Source organism: Bubalus bubalis, chromosome 15 (assembly GCF_019923935.1).
Source record: "Bubalus bubalis isolate 160015118507 breed Murrah chromosome 15, NDDB_SH_1, whole genome shotgun sequence".
NCBI classification, from domain to species: Eukaryota; Metazoa; Chordata; class Mammalia; order Artiodactyla; family Bovidae; genus Bubalus; species Bubalus bubalis.
Genome location: NC_059171.1, coordinates 23,220,220 through 23,234,458, shown reverse-complemented (window position 1 = coordinate 23,234,458; position 14,239 = coordinate 23,220,220). Strand labels below are relative to the sequence as shown.

The 14,239-nt window shown below is 37.5% G+C and overlaps 1 protein-coding gene across 2 annotated transcripts in view; it reads right to left on the bottom strand.

The window, feature by feature from the left end:
• ZFPM2 (zinc finger protein, FOG family member 2) overlaps positions 1-14,239 on the bottom strand; it is a 538,352-nt gene that overhangs the window by 157,161 nt on the left and 366,952 nt on the right. The gene's annotated exons all lie outside the window — the stretch shown is intronic.

The following is a 14,239-nucleotide window of genomic DNA, read 5'->3' as shown; positions in this document are numbered from 1 at the left end:
GAAAATTTTAATTTGTGAATCACTTTTTGATATTTTTCTTTTTTTTTTAAATTTTATTTTATTTTTAAACTTTACATAATTGTATTAGTTTTGCCAAATATCAAAATGAATCCGCCACAGGTATACATGTGTTCCCCATCCTGAACCCTCCTCCCTCCCCATACCATCCCTCTGGGTCGTCCCAGTGCACCAGACAATCACCTTTAAACATTATATTTATTGCCTGATTGTTGTATTTTTCCCCACTAGATTGTCAACTCCATGAGGACAAGAACAGTACTGAAATGATTCTCTACATTATTCCCAGTGCCTCATGCCAGAAATATGTGTTGAATAAAGCAAATTAATTTTAAAAGATGAAAATGCAGGGTTTCTCATGGCAATAATATTCCAAAGAGTGGAATACCAGGCACCATGTCAGCCGCTCTAAATTAGCAAGGATCCTGACAGGCAACAATGCAGTAGTTATCTGCATGCCACGAACACTGATGAAAGATAGCAGAACATTCTTAAGAGTGTTGTCTCTCACTGCAGGTGGAGTGCTGGAATTCAAAGGAATCTATGTTATCATAGTGTGCTCTTTTCTACTGGGATGGGGCTCACAGGCACATTAGACACCAGCCACCACCATTAGGGACAGCATCAAAATGGATTGTCCGAAAAGATTCAGCAGAAAAAAAAAAAATTAGTGATAGAGTCCTAACATTCCCTTTTAAGTGGATGCATTCATTATATTAGTAGATAATCCTTTATCTAGTAGTCCTCCTCAGCCGGGGACCAGAAAACTGGTAATAAATATTTAAAGCAAATTTTTTTGAAAAGCTTCTGCCCAGGCCAACTATGGAGCTACATACTAGGCCTAGCGTCATGGAGACAAAACAGAAATGCAATCTGTGAATGCTGCAGCTGCTTTGTGCTTTTGCCTGCTTAGCTGCTAAAGAAGGAGAAAAAGGGGCTGTCTGAGCTAAGAAAGTTTAATACCTTGGAGCTGATATATAAGGTATTATTTTGTCTTTTTTGACAGGGTCTGGTGCTATTTTTACCCACGTTGATGCAGGGGTTAGTTTAGGACTTTAGGAAGAAATGATGATTTATTTTAAGTGCTGTTTGTATAATAGCAGCTCCCTCTGCACTCATTTCTGTCACTTATTCATCGTTCCCAAGGTAAAAATGCCCCATTCTCCCTCTTATTTTCCTTAAAAATATACATCAGCAAGTATCTCCTTGATAATCCCCCTAACAAGCTGCTGACTCTTTGCTAGAATTCCCTCCTCGTGTATCACTGCTTCTATTTGTCAGTCTGGGTTCCTTCCCATTCGTGCACCCAGCCTCCCTGCCTCCTCCATCGTGCGGGTGTTGTTTCTCATTTAAATGAACAGTTGGATTCTTTTATTTCTTACAAGTGCTGGATTCGCCTTATCGCCCTCATTCCTTTGGGGGTTGCCAATTGGTTTTATCCACGGATGTATCATTTCTCATGCTTCCTTTTTTTTTCTTGCAAAGAGAAAGAACCTCTCCGTCAACAAGCCTCTCCGGAGTGGAAGATTAAAAACCTAGACATCACCTACCTTGCAGCTCTACTCCCAACTGGGTTGTGTAAAACTCAATTAAATGTGTCCCCATTGAATACCGCATTACATTACATTAAACAGAAAATTCTTCAAGCGTGATGACAAAGCTTGAAACCTTGCCTCAAAGCTGTTCCTTGTAGCTTTCTTTAACATTTCAGTCTTTATGGTGCAAGTCTCCCATTGACACAACTTTAGTCCAGCTATGAAAAAAAAAAAATTCACAGAGCCCCACAGGGATTAAAAGAGAAAAAGGGGGAAAAGTGAATCTGGTCTTGGCACTTCCCTGGAGCCTCTATTGAAACAGCACTACCCACAGACCACTCGAAGCTAAAAGTCTTCCAGAGGTCTGTGGTCAAACAATTGAAAATATAATTCCTTTATTTTGGGCAGGTGAATTTTACAGATTTCTTCCTCTACCAAGAACATTATATTCCCCTGAATACATATGAGAAAGACATGAGTCCCTAGGGTAAGGACTTCATGTGGACATATATTCAGAGAAATTTTAAAAGCCCAATGAATATGTCGGTCTCTTCATAATTAGTCTCTTCATAGAACAAAACTATGAAAATGATTGCACATCCCTGCAAACCTCAAAACTGTTAACTATAAACTATGCTCTTCTATTTTTATTTCTTGTCCTCTTCCACAATTTTTATTTCTAATCTGGGTTGCCATGAGGCAATCCTCCTCTTAATTTGTTCACCTAATTGAGTTTTCAAAACTTGTTTATTAAGCAACTCCCACTGGTTTACAAAATTTAGAACAAAACTTTTTTTCACCAGGAGTATAGATATTACAATATTGCCAACTTCATGTTTTTTGATATTTGAGGCATTTCTCTGCTTTTAAATTTTGACAATTCAAAGCAAAATGTCCTCTTCCCTCCAAAGTCTTTTGTTTACAGTATCCAGCCCACTTGCTGGTGAAGCTGAAGAGGAAGATGGACTGGCTGTTTTAAGGCACTGTTTTATGTTCTATGTTAATTATCATTTATTTTATGCCCACAGTATGATGCATTCTATGCTATAATAGTGTTATTAAGAGTTTATTAAGATATCCTAAAACTTTAAGAAGACACACAATCACCATTCGATTATTCAAAACTAGAACAGTACTTTAGTGTGGAGCTAGGGGGCATGGCGATACCAGAAGTTCCATTTTCACAATTAACAAATTTAGCTGTGGCACTGAAGAAGGGCATGTTTGTCTGCACATATGCATATACACATACAGGCATACTTATACATATACGTGTATGTATATGTATGCTTAGACATACTCTGTTGTTAAAATCACTGTCTAACACATGCATGATACTTAATTTTGCCCTGAGCATCTTGCTTTAATTTATTGGTGGGGATGGGGGTTCATTCTTCTCCATCACTTTTATAAACTATGGCCTGCAGTGGTTTTTTTTTTTTTTTAAAGTACAGAAAGAGGAAATGTTGCCTATTCTGGAGGTTCATTACAAGGTTGTAAGTTCTAGTACTTAAAATGGAAATGCAGCTGTAGTGGATTTTGGCTGGGATTCCAGAAAGGTTTTTCCCTATGGACATACTAGAGACAAAGCTGGATATTACTAGGGATCCAACAAATGAGAAACAACACGTAAAAAACATGCCGTAAAGAATGGAGCCTCAGCACTCTAATCCCAAAATGACTTCTAAGTTTAATTAGCCAAGATATTTGATTACGAGTTTCCAGGGTTTTTTTAATACAAGGAAGTTTTCAAAGATTAGCTGATTATTCATAAGAAAAGTTAATATGAAAAGCAACCTAAAGAGTTCAGGAAAGAGTTTATCTTTCTTTTCCAAACTCTGTTAGTATCAGGATAAAACAAAAGACATTTTTTCCATTCCAAGGCAGCTATGTTTCTGAATATGCTAGCAGTTATTTAATTCTTATCTCACGAAGAAATTTAAGAAAAAAATATCTTAATATATAAGAAGCTTTTATCTATCCTTAACCTGTTTTTTCTTTAAAGAACAGAATGGTTTGGTAAATTCCTATTTTATACTTTAATTTTAACTCTGTAAGCAACTGAAAAAGTTATCATTCTTATCCTCAAAATATTTAAATCATTTATCTGAATGAAAAACAGAATTGTACTGGTATGTATTTCTGTAAAGGTCTGAATCCAAATTTTGTATCTAAGTTATTTTATTCTTTAGAGTTTTAAAGATAATTTGTAATTTACCTTCAAAATATTTCTATATAACCCTTTGTAAGAATAAAAAAGAAACTGATATAAATAGCCAGTAGTGTTTGTTTGTCTTATGCCATCTTTTTTACTTTTATAGTAAAATCAGTTATGTATTCTTGTGTTTTTAAATGAATTGCCCATCCTCTAATATCAGTGGACTTTTTGGCTGGCCAGAGAACCAATTCACTCCCTCATGTCTCATACGCTTCCGTTCCAACATTTTTGAACATTTGTTTCAACTAACAGATCAACCACATTAGTTCATCATACTTTCAGAGTTGAAGGTTAGGGCATACTGGCCAATTGCTGTTAACTGCATGATTTCTTGTTTCTCAGGATCTTTTTTTTTTTCTCTTAAAAAAAAAAATCTGAGCAGTTTATATTCAGAGAAGTTTCTCAAAAATGTATTTCTCCAGCAATGGTGCATATTCTTCAAAAAAAAAAAAACACAGACCAAGGCATGTTCCATGATTATTCTTAATGCTTTGGCTAATTCACATAAAAAGCAGCAAAGCTATCTGATATTGTCTGGAAGTGTCCATTTTCACAGTCCTCTAATTAAGTTGAAGGGTACCACTTTCCTTTAAGATCCATCTCCTCCTGATATACGCTTTTTTCCTGTTCTCAGAACCTTGGTTACTATTACCCATTATTTTCCTTTAAGTAATTGTTTTACCTCTTGGCCATTCATTTGTCTTTCTGGTTATTCCTTTCATAGCTTCAATTGCCTATTAACTGATATAATAATACTGATATTTTCTATGGCTTTGGCTGTTTTCATCCAGGGATTTCAAAGTGCTTTTAAGATAGCTCTGTTGCTTTGTGAAAGGCAATTAGTAAGACAAAGAGAAATAAAGACCAGAAAAGTGAAGAAGCCCATGTATATTCAGACACCAAAGCCATTGGAAAATCTTTAAATTTCATTCCTCTTGGAATCACTTTGGTTAGGCAGTCAAGAAAATGACTGATACAACTGGAAGTATAGGAAGATCAGTGAAGTCATTCGTTTTGACGTCTAAAGACTGGGGTCAATAAAACCTTAAGGTCACTGACTCTTGTCATTCTTTTTCTGACTGATCTCTTTTAGTGCCAATGTCCCTTGATTTGAGGCCATAGCTACTAGAGGTGTGCAGACTCTGTCAACAAAAACTGTTTCCTTCTTTGGAGGAATCCATTGCTGTGGATGAGTATGATTCCATTTAACCATTTGTTGAACCATTTTCCTTCTGATGGATATTTGGGTTGTTCTCTTCACCTCTGTAGCAATGGATCCTCAAAAGGAGAACGTTTTCATTAGGAGAGTCTGAAAACCTCTAGTAGCTATTGTGCAATAGGATAATATTCAATAATAAAAAGACCAAACTACTGATACACAGTATGACACGAATGAGTCTTTAAAACATTACGTTGAGCATGGAAGCCATAAAGTATATGATTCATGTAAATAACTCCATTCACATTAAATTTCAGAACAGGCAAAACTAATCTGCTAAGAGTAATCAATGGTAGTTGTCTTTTGTAATATGGGAGACCTTCTAGGGTGATGGGTATATTTTGACTGTACACATAAAATTTGCACATTTCATTATAAGCCAAAAATAACTTAAAAAACAGATAACTGAACTAGATTTTTCTTCTGAAAATGTTTTATTTATAATTGTTTTATACAGTAATTTATCTCCTGCTCTTTCAGTTTCTCAAAACAATTTTTTTTTCTTTACATTCAAGCCAGTGTGGGCTGAACTGTTTCATTAATGTGGTAGGCATGTCGCATTTTAACATGATTTAAAAATAAATGCATGGATAGGAATGAACATCATTTTATTTGCAGGCAATATTGCTCTGTGGACAAACCTAAGGTCCTAATTCTGACTCTATCTGTCCATAGATATACAACTTTGACCAAAACACACTCTAGTTGCTTCACCTGTAACATTTATAGCAGCCCTTGCAGAGTAGCTACACTATGTAGGTAACGCTTGCTTTCAAGCAAGTGCTCCACAAATTTTAGTTTCTCTTTTTTGCCTCTTAACTTCGAATGTTTTATCTCTGGGCCTAAGGCTAGACATGGAACCAGGTGTGCATCCCATGTAGGTCTGTGTGTTTGACATGACTATACACCGTGACACCATGACATGACTACACCTTAGTAGGATGCAAACAAAGATGCTACTGTATAATACAAAATCTCATAAGGATAGAAAAGCATTAACAGGAAGAAAGGGATCTGCTAATCTCACCCTTTAAATATAAATTGTTATCCTTTTTATTGCTTCCCAACCTTTTTTTTTCTTCCTACTTTAGACAAAGAAACCAGGGCAAAAAGAAAGGGAGAAAAGTGAATCCAAATTTTCACTTATTCATTCAACAAATATTTTCTTGATTACTTCCTATTAGTCAGGTGTTGATCCCAAACTCTCTGTTCCTAGGACTTAGAGCTGAAATCAAAATACAAGCATATGTTAAGGGAGATGTGATTTATGGACTGTTTACTAGATTAAAATCTTCAAAAACTTTTCAATATTCTCAAGTCCTGTTAGCATCTCAATGGAAGCAAACATCATTATGGTCTCCTTCCTGCTTTTGAGAACAGCTGAGATTCTTCTGTTGACACAGTCTCTAGGATTGTACTTGAAAAACCAGAAGCAGGGAGTTCCCATTAAGAGCTGTGGCCTTGCAGACTTATCCCTCCTATCTATCCCACAAAGCCAGAATTTTCTGACCTGCGGGGCACAGTGTGGGACTCATCTGTTTTCTTGAGCATTTCCTGGCTAGGGACATAATACTCTTGTGGTGGGAGGAGAGAGTGACACAAAGGAGATTTATTTACAACTGCACTGGATGAGGTAATTATTAAAGTATCTATTTAATCTCTGACTATTAATGGGCAGTATACTGGTGTTACAGAACAGGACGTTAATGCTCAGAAATGTACTAGTCAGTAAGAAGGAAAAAGATTCCACAATTTTTTCATGGAAAAAGTCAGTAATTTTCAGAGGCCAATAAGGAAAACACAGAACAGATACTTTCAGGAACCAAAATGGACTCACCTATGCACTCTCATGTGTCTCCTCTAGGCTGGTTCTAGGTAACAGAAGAAGGGGTGTGTGTGTATGGATGGGTGTGAAAAACCCAGACCTCTGAGTCAGTTAAGTGGTGACTTTTCACTCCTTAACAGAAATGTCCCAGCTCACCAGTGCAGGGAATATTACATGCTTTCTTTACTCCAGTGCCTAGAAAATTGCCAGGCATAGTAGGCCCTCAAGAAAAACCTGCCAAATGAATAAATGAATGAAAGGTAGAGGTGATTTCAACTTAAGCTGTGTCACTTGTTAGCTTTGTGATTTAGGCATGTTATTTAAGCTCTAAGTGAATAAAAGTGAAAGTTGTTCAGTCATGTCCAGGCTCCTTTGTCGATGAAATTCTCCAGGTAAGAATACTAGAGTGGGTAGCCATTCCCTTCTCCAGGGGATCTTCCTCACCCAGGGATCAAACCCAGGTCTCCTGCCTTGTATGAGGATTCTTTTCTGTCTGAGTAACCAGGAAAGCCTTGGGGACTATTAAAAAACTGAGGATAATCCTGTTGCTTTCATTTGTTTATTTGTCAGTATTTAATGTTTATTTATTTATATACATACATAAATAAATAATGCTTATTTATTTCATTTGGTTTATTTGTCAGTATTTAATGATTCGATGAGAAGGCAATGGCACCCCACTCCAGTACTCTTGCTTGGAAAATCCCATGGACGGAGGAGCCTGGTAGGCTGCAATCCATGGGGTCGCTGAGTTGGACACGACTGAGCAACTTCACTTTCACTTTTCACTTTCATGCATTGGAGAAGGAAATGGCAACCCACTCCAGTGTTCTTGCCTGGAGAATCGCAGGGACGGGGGAGCCTGGTGGGCTGCCGTCTATGGGGTCGCACAGAGTCGGACACGACTGAAGTGACTTAGCATAGTGATGATTCGATACTCAGGACTGGGCTTTGTACACAGTGAGTGCTGGGTGGAGATGGACTCCACTCTCGAAGACACTCCCTGACTCTGTAACGATTTATTTAGCATGATGTTATACTAGAGTTGTGTTAATTGGATGCTCCTATGAGAAAACATTCTAATGCTGACTTATATATGTTGAAATGGACATGTTACATTGGTTATAACAAAGTATTATTTGCCATTATGGATTTTTCTAATATGTCTGTTCCAAGGTAAGAAAAAATGTCTAAATTTATATAATAATTGTAAGTTGATAAGACAAACGTAATTAACAATTTCCCAGTGGTTTGAAAATCATAAACAGTGTAATAAACCTCCTCAACAGGGACAATTTTATTCTTTTGAAGAAATTTTATTTTTTATTCCAGGGATTTTATTTATCAGTAATACATAAATAAGTTGTTCTCAGCATAAAGTTAATAGTCTATTTGGGAAATTGTTTGACTAATAAGAGAATTTTTCAGCTTAAAATGCTTGGAAGCTGAAAACTCAAATAAACCTATATCACAGTAAAGGCTATATTGGAGGACTTTATTTAATGGGGTGAAGAAAATATTTCCTGATTTTTTTATTACTATAGGGCAGATCTGACACCATTAGTTTTCTTTCTGTCATAAATACAGATGAGTAGAATTTGACAGGCATCACTATCAAATAGGTCATAGATAAGTTCAGGCATCTTGCCGTCCACGCAGACCTTTTACACTCGGTTCTGATGGGGCTGCTTGAATAAATGACCAAGGTTTGATTTTAGGCTTCTAGGTCACGGTTTCACCTTGACAACAGTTCTTTCATTTCCAGCCGTAACATTTGCTAGGATCCCTAAGGTGCTTTCATTTCTGTAAGTAGTATAAGGGAAAAAAAAAAAAAGGAAGGATGGGGGGGTGAGGGGGAAGATAAATCTTAATTCACATGCTGCAGGACTATCTCTGTGTCTCCAGCACAAAACTTCAAATCCAATCCAAGAACTGGATGTGTATTAGAAGTCTGCAGATTTAAACCTTGTCCACCATGATCAAACTGGATTTATGGAGCATCATAACTCCCCAGACACCATCCAGCAGCTTATTAATTTAATAGACTCCTGTCCATTCACTGATGCTCCTGCCCTGACAGTCTCTCAAGATAAGGTGAAAGCCTTTTGACAGGACAGAGAGCATATATATTTTCTTCTGTTTTCTCGTGGATGGGGTTGTCGACAACTTGAAATGTGTGGCTCAGCAAATTTGTTTTTTTCCTTCCCTTTTTTTTCCCTTTTGCTGTGCAGGAAGGATGACAGAGGAGAGCCTCCAGAGAGTTCCAGGGGTCAGGGGGCCTGTGTTTCCCCTAAGTACTTATTTAGGATTTTGTTTTGCAAATAACAATGAATTGATTTAAAGGCATACACACGGGGACACTTCCACCATGGAAAGAAACAGCATTACAATTTAATGCCTAATATAAATTAAGAGGTGTTGGAGAGAAGAGGAAAAACAGCAATAAATGTTCCCATTAAATAAGAGTACAGCAGCATTTTCTTTTCTTTGCTATAATCCCATTTGTGGGAATGAGGGGGAGTGCCAAGAAAGATAGCACTCAAGCTGTTGTATATTTAAAGACAAAACAGGAAGAACTTTTCAACGTTCTTATTTTCCCTTTATGATATTCTCATGCTCTACAATGGTGTTTGTTACTTGCAAATGAATTCACAAATCTCTGAAAGTTATTATGCTACTATATTGCAAGGTTAACTGTTTCCATCCCTACTGGTACTCTTCTGTTAAAGACACACCAGTAATCACTAGATCTTGGCTTTCCAAACTTAAATGTGCACACAGATCACTGGTGATGGTTTAGTGGTTTAGTTGCTAAGTTATTTTAGACCCCATACATGGTAAGCCCACCAGGCTCCTCTGTCTATGGGATTTTCCATGCAAGAATACTGGAGTGGGTTGCCAGTCCCTTCTCCAGGGGATCTTCCTGACCTGGGGATTGAACCTGGGCCTCCTGAATTGCAGGTGGATTCTTTCTTGTCTGAGCCACCAGGGGAGATTTGGATTCAGTAGGTCTGAATGGGACCTGGGGTTTAGTGTTTCTAACAGGTCCATGCCATACTGCTGGTTGGCAAACCACTTTTAATAAGCATGACATTAGCCAAACTTTTAAAAAAGGGAAAACTTAGATATGGGAAATGAAAGCACAGTGTCATACCAAGGTAAAACACAACTTGAACATAAAGCAAAAAATTAACAGATTCCCTAGCTGGAATATAGTGGGTACTTGACTAATATTTCAATGAACTGAAGAATCCCCAAGTGGCATGCATTTTATAATCCCCCTTAATTTTCACATGTGTGCAAAAATGATCATATTAATTTCCTTTGAGATAGCTAACTACAATGGTGTATGTAAAGCCAAGGATAAGATGAAAAGTAACTTGTCCATTTTCTCATACACGTTTTCTTTTTACTTCATTTCACTGGTAGAGAGCTATCCTTCTTATCTCTATCTCTAGTCAAAATGCAAAACCATGAACCAAGATCTCTAAACTATTGCTTCACTTAAATGTCCTCCATAGGCCTGTTTTTTATTTTTTTGCTTCCTACACTCACTTTAATCTAGAAACCTATACTCAGAGTACAGAAAGATAGCTGAATTATACTTAAGACATTTAAGATTTTATATGCAATACAAAACTAGTTTTGATATAAGAGACTCCAAATTATTACTTACTAGTTAATGGATAAATTTTGTATCTTTTGGGGACCTGGAGAGCAGGAGTATCTTATATTACTTATTTCATCAAATAAATTATGAAACATTAAATTCCTTACTATAAATATTTGGTAAGTACCCTGAAAATCTTAAGTTTTCCTAATAAGCCTCTGAGACTTAACCAGTTCTTGAAAGAATGCACAAAGTAAAGGGTACTGAACTGGAGAGCCATCATTCTTGAAAATCTTTACTGACAAGGGAGACCGACAGTGATGATAAATACTAGATTTCTAAAGGAAAAACTGGCTTAAAGTAATTTATTCTTATTGAATTTCAATGGGTGGTAGATAAAACTATATAAATAGACAGAAAAATCTTATCTGCTCATACTTAAATGTGTGCATTTCGGATCCATTCTCTTGGTTGGGATATTCTTGCTTGCAACACCACGATATACTATCTTGGTTGACCCCACTGTCATCTGACAGTCTTCACAGATCTAAGAAAGACTAATGAGAATATATCTTCTCTGAAGTACTACTGTATGTCATGGCATATTAGGTGACCTTTTAGTTTAAAAATAGCCTTCAAAGATGGGGTTGACTTATACACCAAGGGAAATGAAAAGTCTCCAATTTTAGGTCTCAGAGCAAAGACTTGAGGTCTGGCTGACTTTCCCCCAGTGATAGGTGGGAACAGCAGACACAGTTACTGCTTGTTGAGAGAAAGTCAAGTGGTGTGTGTGTGTGTGTGTGTTCAGTCACCCTGGAAAGAACTGTGCAGTAACTGAGCCAAGAAACTGGCATGGCTGCTATGCAAAGACATCAAATAAAATCCTAAGGTTTGACAGCATCTTTTGCATGTATATAGATTCTAATTTTTCCAAGTTCTTTTATACACCTTCATTCTAACTGATGTAGCACAATGCATGCTTTGCTTACACAGGGCATTCCAAAAAATACCCCTATATTAGATTTTCTAGCATTAAAATAATCTTGCTAAGACATACTTTTCTAGATATTGAGAGAAAAGCATTTTGAGTATCAGTTTTCAAATGATTTTTCACACTGGTAATTTCTGAAAATAAAGCAAGACCTACTAGAGTTTACTATGTTGAGGGATGCATCTTAATGCCCATTAAAAGCAATTAAAAATTCAGTGAGTATATTCTATGAATTATCTGTGGAGTAGAAGTGAGAAATGACATCATTGCACCTGAGGTGTTCACAACCAACCTGAGACAGTGCACACGCTGGGGTGGGGCTCTCTCTCTGGGAAGGGCATAGAAGGCTTTTCAGAAGCTCTGATACCTGCTAGGTCTTGAATGATATCTCTTTCCAAGACAAAGATGTTGGGAAGGTTATTAAGCAAGGGAAATATGATATATAAAGGCAGATATGAGCAAGTAAGGAATAGCTAAGGAATTTTAAATACCTGGACTACTTGGAGTACAGCAAGCCCCTTAAATATGAACCTTCAAGTTGTGAACTTTCAAAGATGTGAACATGCATGTCAGCCCTGTATGCCAGCTGTTGTACTGTATGCACTCCTGTACTTTTCAAGGCACTGGACTTTAAGATTAAAAATGTTTTCTTCATTTTTGGTGTTTGATTTTTATGTACATATGGTTTGTATGAAAAGTATTATATACCTATTACAGTACAGTACTAAATAGTTGATTGCGTTAGGTGGGTACCTAGGCTAACTTTGTTGGTCTTACAAACAAATTGGACTTACAAATGCACTCTTGGAATGAAATTCACTTGTATATAGGGGACTGACTGTACAGCATAGCTGTGAAGGATAAGCAAGAAATGAAACTATAAGGAGTAGGGTAGTTAAAAAATTTAGATGAGATAAGCTTCAGGAAACACAGAAATGAGAAGAAAGAAAACTACAGAATGACAATATTTAGTGGCTGGACAGTGATCGAGAAACCTGGCCCTGTGTGTGGAAAGGGATAAATCAGATCAAGCCTCGTGGAGTGAAAAGCTGACAACAAGTAAACCATAGGAGACCTCTGACAAACTCCAATGGATTCATGAAGGCAGAAACTGAATAAGACAGAAGATGCTGGAATTTAGAGAGTTAAAAGAATGCATGCAAAAAAAAAAAAAAAAACTTTGCAGAAGCTTACCTAAGAAAGGAAGCAGAGAGGGCTTCCCGTTAAGTATGATGAATTGATTGCATGCATTTATTTCTTCTCCCTTTCACTAACATGACAGTAGAGAAGAAAAAAGATGATAAGGGCAAAGAGATGGGGCAGAGTAGGCAACAGAAGTCAACAACATCTTGGAAGCTAGCAAATTGATGGAGTGATAGATGACACACCAGAGCACAGAAAGCTGAAATCCAAGTATTTGAAGAGCAGCTGGCCAACATGTAGCAAGCGGACTGATTCTGCAGAATCCTGGAAAAGATCAGAAAGTAAAGACACCTGGCACCTTGAAAGATAGGGTGAGCAGTGGAGCTAAGCGCCAGTACAGGACTGGCTTTCCAAGTAAGAAGCTGTTAGTTACTTGCTCCGCCATTCCCTGCAGAGCTAACTGACATTACTTTCCTACTCTGTTAGGAAATGGAGGCTTAGTCCATGCAGAACTGGAATAGAGGTTTTAGATATAGAGAAATATACTCGGCCAAGGGTTATACTACAGTGTCACCAGAGTTAGAAGACTAAGGGAACATCTACATTCTCAAAAACGAGATAGGACTTTCCCCAAACACCACCTGGTCCAGTCTGCCCACAAAGTCCTCAGATTGCTGGCTATGAAGCTCATCTATCTCAGAGATGAGACTGGTGTTCTCTGAGACTGGCATTCTCTAGAGAAGCTAATCGTGCTAAGATAAAAAATTACATACACTGCATAGGGAGACATCATTACCATGGCTAGGTTACCATCCTATGACCCCCCCAAAAAGCTACCAGTTGACAAGTTCTGCCTTCTCAGGCTGCTCTTGCATTCAGCCCTTAGTGCCCCACTCTTATATGATGATAAAGTAGATATGGATCTCCAGCCTCTTGAGGAAAGCTTCAACACTAAATACAGGGACAAATATAGGTGGAAAAAGTAAGAAACAATGCACAGGACATACAATTTCCTAATCATCCTCTACCTCCAATTTTCAGAGATAAAGGAAAGAATATCCATACTAAAAACAGCAAGGTGTTGAAAAAAGGTTACAGTCAGGCAAAGATTCTGTACATTATAAATATGAGAGTTAAAATTCAATAGTTAAGGAAGTTAAGGAATAAAGTTTGAGCACATCTCAGAAAGTGCAACAGTCAGATTATCTGATTGGGAGAACACTATTAAATGCATAATTTATATTGATTTCCATGTTTTAAAAATCTGTAAGTCATTCATTTACCCATTAATTCCTTCATAAATATTTAGTGAGCACCTACTATGTATCATTGCTAAGTCACTTCAGTCATGTCTGACTCTGTGCAACCCCATAGACGGCAGCCCACCAGGCTCCTCCGTCCCTGGGATTCTCCAGGCAAGAACACTGGAGTGGGTTGCCATTTCCTTCTCCAATGCATGAAAGTGGAAAGTGAAAGAGAAGTCGTTCAGTCGTGTCCAACTCCTCGTGACCCCATGGACTGCAGCCTATCAGGCTCCTCCATCCATGGGGTTTTCCAGGCAAGAATACTGGAGTGGGGTGCCATTGCCTTCTCCGACTATGTATCATAGATAGCTAAAAAAACAGACAAAAATTACTGTCCTTAAAAAACTCACATTCTAGGGATAGGAGGATGACACTA